Raw genomic sequence first — 10,044 nt, forward strand, 5'->3', positions numbered from 1 at the left:
TGAATCATAAGTAGATTTTTGAATGTGTGCATAGTGTGCATGATGTCTCTGCCAGGGGAATCCCCACCGCATCTAGAAATAAACTTTCCTGCTATACGAAATGGGCAGAATGAAGCTGTGCGGGTGAATGCCCATTGCTGTTTGTTTATGTGGTTGACTGGGTTTGTGGATGACAAGCATTGTTACAATTACTACTGGAACGAAATCCATAGGTTCAGACTGCCAGAGTTGAAATAAACAACTAGAAGGAACAACAGGTAAGAAAGATTATGTATTATCTTCTCAGTGTATCCCAGAAAATGAAATTTTGACAGAAAATTTTTGGCGAGACAGCTACACTAGTAAGGGCAAGTTGTGCAGTCCCCGGCTAGCAGCCGCTCAAGTTCTATTCTGGGAGTAGCAAGGCAAACACGTTGTGTGAACACATAATAATTAATGCCTAACTGGAGAATAAATGCGTGATAAGTAAACCAGAGAAGTTAACTAGAGAATAAGTTTTGACACTGGCTGGAATAGTTACAGACTTAGTGATGACAAGATTGTTTGTTAGAACGAGGAAGGAGAAGAAACGGGGTCATCACACAAATTATGGGAGAGTATGACGGTGAGTTTTGCTATTTGGGGAGCAAAATAACTGATGATGGTCAAAGTAGAGAGGATATAAAATTTAGACTGGCAATGGCAAGGAAGTGTTTCTGAAGAAGAGAAATTTGTTAACATCGAGTATAGATTTAAGTGTCAGGAAGTCTTTTCTGAAAGTATTTGTATGGAGTGTAGCCATGTATGGAAGGGAAAAATGGGACGATAACTAGTTTAGACAAGAAGAGAATAGAAGCTTTTGAAATGTGGTGCTACAGAAAACTGCTGAAGATTAGATGGGTAGATCACGTAACTAATGAATCATGTTCTGAGGCATCAAGGGATCACCAGTTTAGTATTGGAGAGCAGCGTGGAGGGTAAAAACTGTAGAGGGAGACCAAGAGATGAATACACTAAGGAGATTCAGAAGGATGTAGGTTGCAGTAGTTACTTGGAGATGAAGAAGCTTGTGCAGGATAGAGCAGCATGGAGGGCTGCATCAAACCAGTCTCTGGACTGAAGACCACAACAACAGCGACAACAACAACAACATGATGATTCCAAATTTATGTAAAAATTTCGTACTACTGCTTTTCGATCTCATGCTTGAGAAGAAGGAGCTTGTGAATGAAATGTGAAGCTATTTCCTAACATAAAGCTTTTTGCTTGTAGTAGGCCTAATAAGCATTTGATATTGTTACTTCGTGAATTATACAGGGTGTCCATAATGTCCTGTTACAACTTCAAAATTTTATTGCAACGGCTGTTGTTGAAATATTTTAACAAAATTTCTTTTATTGTAATCACCGTTTACCAAACGTTTTTATATATACTAAAATTTTGTATTTCAGATACTCTGTTGATGGAAGGAACTGAGCCTCTATAACATGGCAACTCCTCAAGAGAAGGCACAGTGTGTGTCCTGGTTTATTGAGACAAAATCAGATGTTTAGACTCAACGAAACTTTAGAAGAAAGTATGGAAGAGATCCACCATCATGTCCTTCAATCCGAGCATGGCACAGAAAATTTACGGAGACAGGGACAGTGTTGGATAAAGGGAGGAGAGGGCGATTAAGAACATCTGAGGAAAACCTCAATCACATTTTAAATGTTCAGCTATGAATTCCATCCGCACTGCTGCCAGACAGTTGCAACTATCATGTTCAGATTTGCATAGGTCCTCCACAAGAACTTACAGTTGTATGCTTACAAAGTGCAACTGTTACAGACACTTGAGCTAAATGAAAAGCCAAAACGGACAGAGTTTGCACTCAGCAAGCTGGAACATCTTTCGGAGGATGAAACATTCCTCAAGCGAGTTTGTTTAAGGGATGAGGCAACTTTTCATGTTTCTGGGACATTAAACAGACACAGTGTGAGAATCTGGTTATCTGAACACCCCCATGTGACTAGGGAGCTTCACCAGGTTCAAAAGTGAATGTGTGGAATCATGTGCAACCGAATAATTGGTCCATTTTTCAACGAGTCAGCATTTACTGCCGATGTTTACCTCGACCTTCTGACCGAATATGTAGCACCACAATTGATTGACTTACAACCAACTACCGTTTTCCAGCAAGATGTGCACCACCATATTGGGGACTGCATGTTCGTCGGTTCCTCAATGAAACATCTCCAGGCAGATGGATTGGGAGGGATGAGCCAATTCCTTGGCCATCACTCCCTTGGACATTTTTTTTATGGGGGTATGGGGGTATGTAAAAGATATCGTGTATCAAGCACAAATACGGGACATTGCTGATTGAAGCAAAGGATTTGTAATGCCATTGCCACCATCGATGACACTGTGCTGCAGCGAACGTGGCAAGAAATCTAGTACTGTCTTGATGTGTTCGTGCAACTAAAGGCGCCCATATAGAGGTCTATTAAACGCTGTCAAAAAAACTTTTATAAACACTGATTACAATAAAAGAAATGTTGTTAAAACATTTCAACAACTGCCACTGTAATAAAATTTTGTATTTGTAAAAGGACTTTATGGACACCCTGTATTCTGTTGTATTTTAAAAAGGACCATTTGTGTCAAAACAGTATTGTTTATTTGGTGTGTGTTACAATTGTTGCAATATTCGACAGGCCTATTTTGTTTTGTCTAGTAGACAGTGACAATATACACGTCATCAGATTGAGAAACCTCACCAGTCTTGGGTCTATTTGTATTAACAGCTTTTTCAGCATTAGACAATGACATTCGTTTTTTCATGTAGCAAAACGTTTGACGAACTTTGTTGAGGTAATCAATTCTTCCGCGGAAAAGAAGCATGCAGTGTAAACCTATAACAACAATGCTAGGACTTTAGGATTGAAGAAATGTGTACTGTTTCGCTTGTCTCTTGTTGTTACTGGTTTTATATATCCTATACAGGGTGCATCAAAAAATGTATACAGACTTTGAACTGTCATAGACAATTTACTTCCCATTCTACAAGGTTAAATATCTGTGAGAAAGTAATGTTATGTTTCTTCAACAGTTGGCTGCAGTGGCAAGGAAGTAACTGCAACATGTGTTACAGTTTTGAAGCGTGGAAGCAGATAATTAAGTGATACTGGAAGTTTGAGAATGTAACTGCAGTTCAAAGACAGCAATTACACTTCAACAAGACAAATTCGAAATTCATAGAACTGTGTGATGTCCATAAAGGCCGATCAGGGCAACCTCGTACAGCTACAAGTGATGATTCCATAACTGCGGTCCTGCAACTGTTTCAGCGTTCGCCTCAAAAATCTTCAAGGCAAGCGGCACGTGAGAGTAATGTAAGTGCTAGTAGTGTGCTACGTATTCTGAAGAAAGGCAAGTTCCGTGTGTACATTCCAAGGCTGGTGCAACAGCTAAGTGACGACAATCCAGATCAAAGGTTAGAATTTTGTGAATGGGTTCAGGAGATGGTGAGACATGAACTGGGATTTATGGGTAGCATAATTTGGTCGGATGAAGCCCAATTCAAACTCAATGGAACTGTCAGTAGGCACAATTGTGTGTACTGGGCTGAAGATATTTCTCACATTACAGATGGAAAGGCTGTGAATTTGCCTGGTGTAAATGTGTGGTGTGGTTTGTCTGCAAGGGGACTCATTGGGCCTTTCCGCTTTGAAGGTACTGTTACTGGAGAAACGTACGTAACAATGCTTGTTGACTCCATATTCCCTGCCATTCGTGCATTATACGGTAATGATGAGTTTTTATTTCCAACAAGATGGCGCCCCACCGCACTATCATAGGGACGTACGACCATACCTGGATCACAATGTGCCAGACCAGTGGATTGGACGCAGGGGACCAATCGAGTTTACTGCACGTTCTTCAGACCTCACGCCACTGGATTTCTTCTTATGGGGCACAGTAAAAGATGAGGTGTACAAACGTAAACCACATAACCTGGACATACTTTGGAATGAGATTCAGGCGGTGTGCGCAGAAATCTCATTGGACACTTTGGTACGATGTATGGAATGAGTGGTGACTCGTACTCAGAAATGTATTGATGCTGAAGGCCACCAGTTTGAACATTAATCACATTTGCAAAGTACATTTATTTTTCCAATTGGACTTTAAGCTTTCCATTTCCAGAAATTTAACATTGTAGAACAAGAAATAAATTTTCTATGACGTTTCAAAGTGTGTATACATTTTTTTGACGCACCCTGTATTTAATTTTATGTCACAGAAAACACCAAGTTTTTAGCTAATAGGCAATAAAGAGGACAAATTTTTTGAAGTGTTCTTGTTCTCCCGATTACATATAATCCCATCCAGTATTAATTGTGAGTTTTTTTAAAAAAGAGGAGCAGGATGTCAACCTGTCCAACTGGGAGCAGGAGAGGTACCACAGGACACTTTAATTTCCACTGTCCTGAATATACAGGGAATTTCAAAAGGAATATACATATTTCAAATGCATATATTTACTAAACTTTAAGACTTACGAATATGAAACTTTACACACACATTTACGTACCTCTCAAGTTCAGATTACAGATGTTCAATATGTCTCCCATCAGCGACATGAACAATATCATGATACTCAAATTCCTCCCATACTCGGGCAAGCATGTCCTTTGTCACTGATGTTATGGCAGTATGGATCCGGTTCTTCAATTCTTCCAGGTTCTGTTGGAATGGTGGTACATAAACATTGTCTTTAATGAAACCCCACAGGAAGAAGTCGGAGAGTTTCCAATCTGGTGACCGTGAAGCCCAGCTGAGACATGCTAAGTCGCCAGCTCCATGACGACCAGTCCAACGGTTTGGTAGAGTTTCATTGGCGACTCCAGTGAGGGGGTGCCCCGTCTTGTTGAAAAATGAAGTTGTTTTTGTACAGCCTCGAAAAACAACAAGTTTTGTAACATAGCGAGATGTTGCTGACCGTCAAAGAAGAATGGGCTGTAAACAAACTCATTGACTTTGGGTAAGTAATGTACATGTTCAGTGGCTGCATGTGGCTTCTGTAGTCCCCAAATTCGAACATTGTGTTTGTTTATCTTACCACTAACATGGAAAGTCGCTTCATCACTGAACACGGTGCATTGTGCGAAAGTGTTATAATTGTCAATAGCATCAAGAATCTTGTTACAAAATGCCACATGTTTGCATTTGTCATCAAGACGCAGAGCTTGTAACAGCTGTAACTTGTACTACTTCATAAACAACCAACGTCTCAAAACATACCAAATTGTTGTTGTAGGCAATTGTAACTCCCGACTGACACGATGAGTTTATTTTTAAGGACTATGTTGGTAAGCAGTTTGCATTCACAAAACATTTTCTTCAGGAACATGAGGCCAGCCAGGACTCTTTTCTTTACATACACATCCTGTCTGGAGAAACTGTTGATGTTGTTGTTGTTGTTGTTGTTGTTGTGGTCTTCAGTCCTGAGACTGGTTTGATGCAGCTCTCCATGCTACTCTATCCTGTGCAAGCTTCTTCATCTCCCAGTAGCTACTGCAGCCTACATCCTTCTGAATCTGCTTAGTGTATTCATCTCTTGGTCTCCCCCTACGATTTTTACCCACCACGCTGCCCTCCAGTACTAAATTGGTGATCCCTCGATGCCTCAGAACATGTCCTACCAACCAGTCCCTTCTTCTAGTCAAGTTGTGCCACAAACTCCTCTTCTCCCCAATTCTATTCAATACCTTCTCATTAGTTATGTGATCTACCCATATAATCTTCAGCATTCTTCTGTAGCACCACATTTCAAAAGCTTCTATTCTCTTTTTGTCTAAACTATTTATCGTCCATGTTTCACTTCCATACATGGCTACACTCCAACAAATACTTTCAGAAACGTACTCGATGTTAACAAATTTCTCTTCTTCAGAAACGCTTTCCTTGCCATTGCCAATCTACATTCTATATCCTCTCTACTTCGACCATCATCACTTATTTTGCTCCCCAAATAACAAAACTCCTTTACTACTTTAAGTGTCTCATTTCCTAATCTAATTCCCTCAGCACCAATTGACTTAATTCGACTACATTCCATTATCCTCGTTTTGCTTTTGTTGATGTTCATCTTATATCCTCCTTTCAAGACACTGTCCATCCCGTTCAACTGCTCTTGCAAGTCCTTTGCTGTGTCTGACTGAATTACAATGTCATCGGCAGACCTCAAAGTTTTTATTTCTTCTCCATGGATTTTAATACCTACTCCAAACTTTTCTTTTGTTTCCTTTACTGCTTGCTAAATATACAGATTTAATAGCATCAAGGAGAGGCTACAACCCTGTCTCACTCCATTCCCAACCACTGCTTCCCTTTCATGTCCCTCGACTCTTATAACTGCCATCTGCTTTCTGTACAAATTGTAAATAGCCTTTCGCTCCCTGTATTTTACCCCCGCCACCTTCAGAATTTGAAAGAGAGTATTCCAGTCAACATTGTCAAAAGCTTTCTCTAAGTCTACAAATGCTAGAAACATAGATTTGCCTTTCCTTAATCTTTATTCTAAGATTAGTCGTAGGGTCAGTATTGCCTCATGTGTTCCAATATTTCTACAGAATCCAAACTGATCTTCCCTGAGGTCGGCTTCTACTAGTTTTTCCATTCGTCTGTAAAGAATTTGCGTTAGTATTTTGCAGGTGTGACTTACTAAACTGATAGTTCAGTAATTTTCACATCTGTCAACACCTGCTTTCTTTGGGATTGGAATTATTATATTCTTCTTGAAGCCTGAGGGAATTTCGCTCGTCTCTTACATCTTGCTCACTAGATGGTAGAGTTTTGTCAGGACTGGCTCTCCCAAGGCTGTCAGTAGTTCCAATTGAATGTTGTCTACTCTCGGGGCCTTGTTTCAACTTAGGTCTTTCAGTGCTCTGTTAAACTCTTCAAGCAGTATCATATCTCCCATTTCACCTTCATCTACATCCTCTTCCATTTCCATAATATTGTCCTCAAGAACATCGCCCCTGTATGGACCCTCTATATACTCCTTCCACCTTTCTGCTTTCCCTTCTTTACTTAGAACTGGGTTTCCATCTGAGCTCTTGATATTCATGCAAGTGGTTCTTTTTTCTCCAAAGGTCTCTTTAATTTTCCTTGAGGCAGTATCTATCTTGCCCCTCATCAGGTGAGCCTCTACATCCTTACATTTGTCCTCCTGCCATCCCTGCTTAGCCATTTTGTACTTCCTGTCAATCTCATTTTTGAGACGTTTGTATTCCTTTTTGCCTGCTTCATTTTCTCCATTTATTTATTTTCTCCTGTCATCACTTAAATTCAGTATCTCTTCTGTTACCCAAGGATTTCTACTAGCCCTCGTCTTTTTACTTACTTGATCCACTGCTGCCTTCACTATTTCATCCCTCAAAGCTACCCATTCTTCTACTATATTTATTTCCCCAATTCCTGTCAGTTGTTCCCTTATGCTCTCCCTGAAACTCTGTACAACCTCTGGTTCTTTCAGTTTATCCAGGTCCCATCTCCTTAAATTCCCACTTTTTTACAGTTTCTTCAGTTGTAATCTACAGTTCATAACCAATAGATTGTGGTTTGAGTCCACATCTGCCCCTGGAAATGTCTCACAATTTAAAACCTGGTTCCTAAATCTCTGTCTTACCATTATATAATCTATTGAAATCTTCTAGTATTTCCAGGGTTCTTCCATGTATACCATACGCAAATGTTCCACCCATTCGGAGGATCAATTTGGTACCTCATCCTGAAACGTCTTTGCACTGTAGTCTTCGCAAGCTTGAGAACACAAAATGATTTCTGCTGCGGAGTAGCCATTTTAAACATATGATAGTTACCAAGCAAAACTGAAGACAACTGACATCTAGCAACTATTAATATAAACTATACTATGTATTCGTTTCTCCAATAGCCGAGCTGAGGTGCAGTGATCGATAGTTTGGACAAAATAATACTTCATAGTATGTATATTCTTTTTGAAACACCCTGTAGTTTGATGGCAGAGCGAAATACAGTGACATGTGATAGAAGAACACTTTGTGAAGAGGTGTGGCACTGCACCATGGCACACTTAAGACCAAATAACATGTCTTACATTTCCCTGAACACATGTTTTATGTGTCAGACTCTTCAGAAAGATGTGCGCTACAGAATGTACATATTTTTGAAATGTCTCCATGTGATCCGTGTTTACATTGCGTTCCTCTTCGTTTACAGTTCTCATGTCAAATGAAAACAAAACATGTTTCTGTGGCTGGGAGCTATTAAGTGAATTAAAGTACATTCACACAATTACAGAGGCTAAAATATGTTATCTGTTTCAGATTTTATTTTATTTCCACCTTTCTGACAGTCAGTCATTAATCACCTTGCAGAACAATGAAGTTATTTTTCTCGATTTGCTAAAGAAAATATCTGCTGTCATCGGCTGGCGAGATCATGTGACGTGAGCTATGACTGGCTTACAAAAGCACATCGCAATCTTGATTTCGATGTTTGGTGGCATTCCAGTTTATACTTTCGTAATACGAAAATATGCAGTGTACATGTTGCTACCCATTACAGATCCTTCCAGAACGTGTTTTTTCGCCTCTCAGTTTCATTTTCTAAAGTGCCGGGAAATTCTACTCTGGTGTATAAAAATTTAACCTTTGAAAGGACTGATAAGTTTTACAGTTCCGAGGAAAAGTTTATTTTCTCCTGGGAGAAACTGTATTTTTAAACGGGAAATCTGGGAATTTTTTTTCCTTTTCCTAGTGTACACTTTTTTCATCTAAGGCTATGTAATTTTTTTTGTGCAGTTTTAGTGACTTATTTTCCATGGCTGGCAGCAACATCATTGTACTTAGCGCATAGTTACTTAAAGGTGTCATATTTGTTTTTGGAAATTATTGTGGTAACTTCTCTGCAGTACTTGAAAAGTACTCATTCACTTAGTTTGCCAGGTTGTGCGGATCATTTATTACTCTATCCTTTTCCTTATCATTGCGTTATTGTGCCTTTGCTCATCTTTCCATTCCCTTTTTTATAACAACTGAGACTGCTTTGCTTATATTTTCGGCATTGTAAATTAGTGTCATTTAATTACTTTTTGCAATAATTGGCACCTTCCTATAAATCTTTTTGCATCTATGATATTAAATTATACTGCCCGCATTCATAGTTCGCCTCACCATCCAAATTATCATCTCGTTTTACCCTTCGTGTTGATCCAGGGTGTATACGACCCGGGACAACCGGGAGATCTGGGATGAACCCAGGGATTTTTTCATCTGGAAGAAAACCGGGAAAAACCCAGGAATTTTTAGAATCCTGGTAATTTTTCATTGTTATAGTTTTCAGTTAAATTTTTGTAATTTTGACTGGTAAGAACCGATAGTCTAACAAAGGATATTACTGTATCTCACTACTGCAGAATAGTACTGGAGCAATAAAACATGAATGAGAGAAGAAAACAAAAATAAAACTTAAATTGCAAAGGAAATGCATATATAAAAACCACAGTGTTCATACACATCTGCCAACAGCAAAATGTGTCAAAGGCTTTAGGAAGACAATGCAATGCTTCATAACAACAAATTGCCTCTGATGTCATTTTGACAGAAAATATTTGCCCATATCACTACACTAGAAAGGGCCAGTTGTACAGTCCCCGGCTAGCAGTGGCATAATTTCTATTCTGGGATTAGTGCAGAAAACGCATTGTACTAACGTGTAATAACGCCTAACTGGAGAATAATCACTGGATAACTAAGCCAGTGAATCTGGTTGGGTTGGTAACGTTAACCAGAGAATGTGTTTTGACAGTAGTTATGACAAGATTGTTTGTTAGAACAAGGAAGGAGAAGAAACTGATTCCAAATTTATACAAAAATTTCGTAATACTACTTTTCGATCTCATGCTTGAGAAACTGGAGCGAAACTATTTTTTAACATTAAGCTTTTTGCCTGTAGAAGGCAAAATAGGTATTTCATATAGGTACTTCGTGAATTATATTCTGTTGTATTATAAAAATGACCATTATTGCCAAA

This window comes from Schistocerca cancellata, chromosome 7, assembly GCF_023864275.1.
Source record: "Schistocerca cancellata isolate TAMUIC-IGC-003103 chromosome 7, iqSchCanc2.1, whole genome shotgun sequence".
Taxonomy (NCBI): domain Eukaryota; kingdom Metazoa; phylum Arthropoda; class Insecta; order Orthoptera; family Acrididae; genus Schistocerca; species Schistocerca cancellata.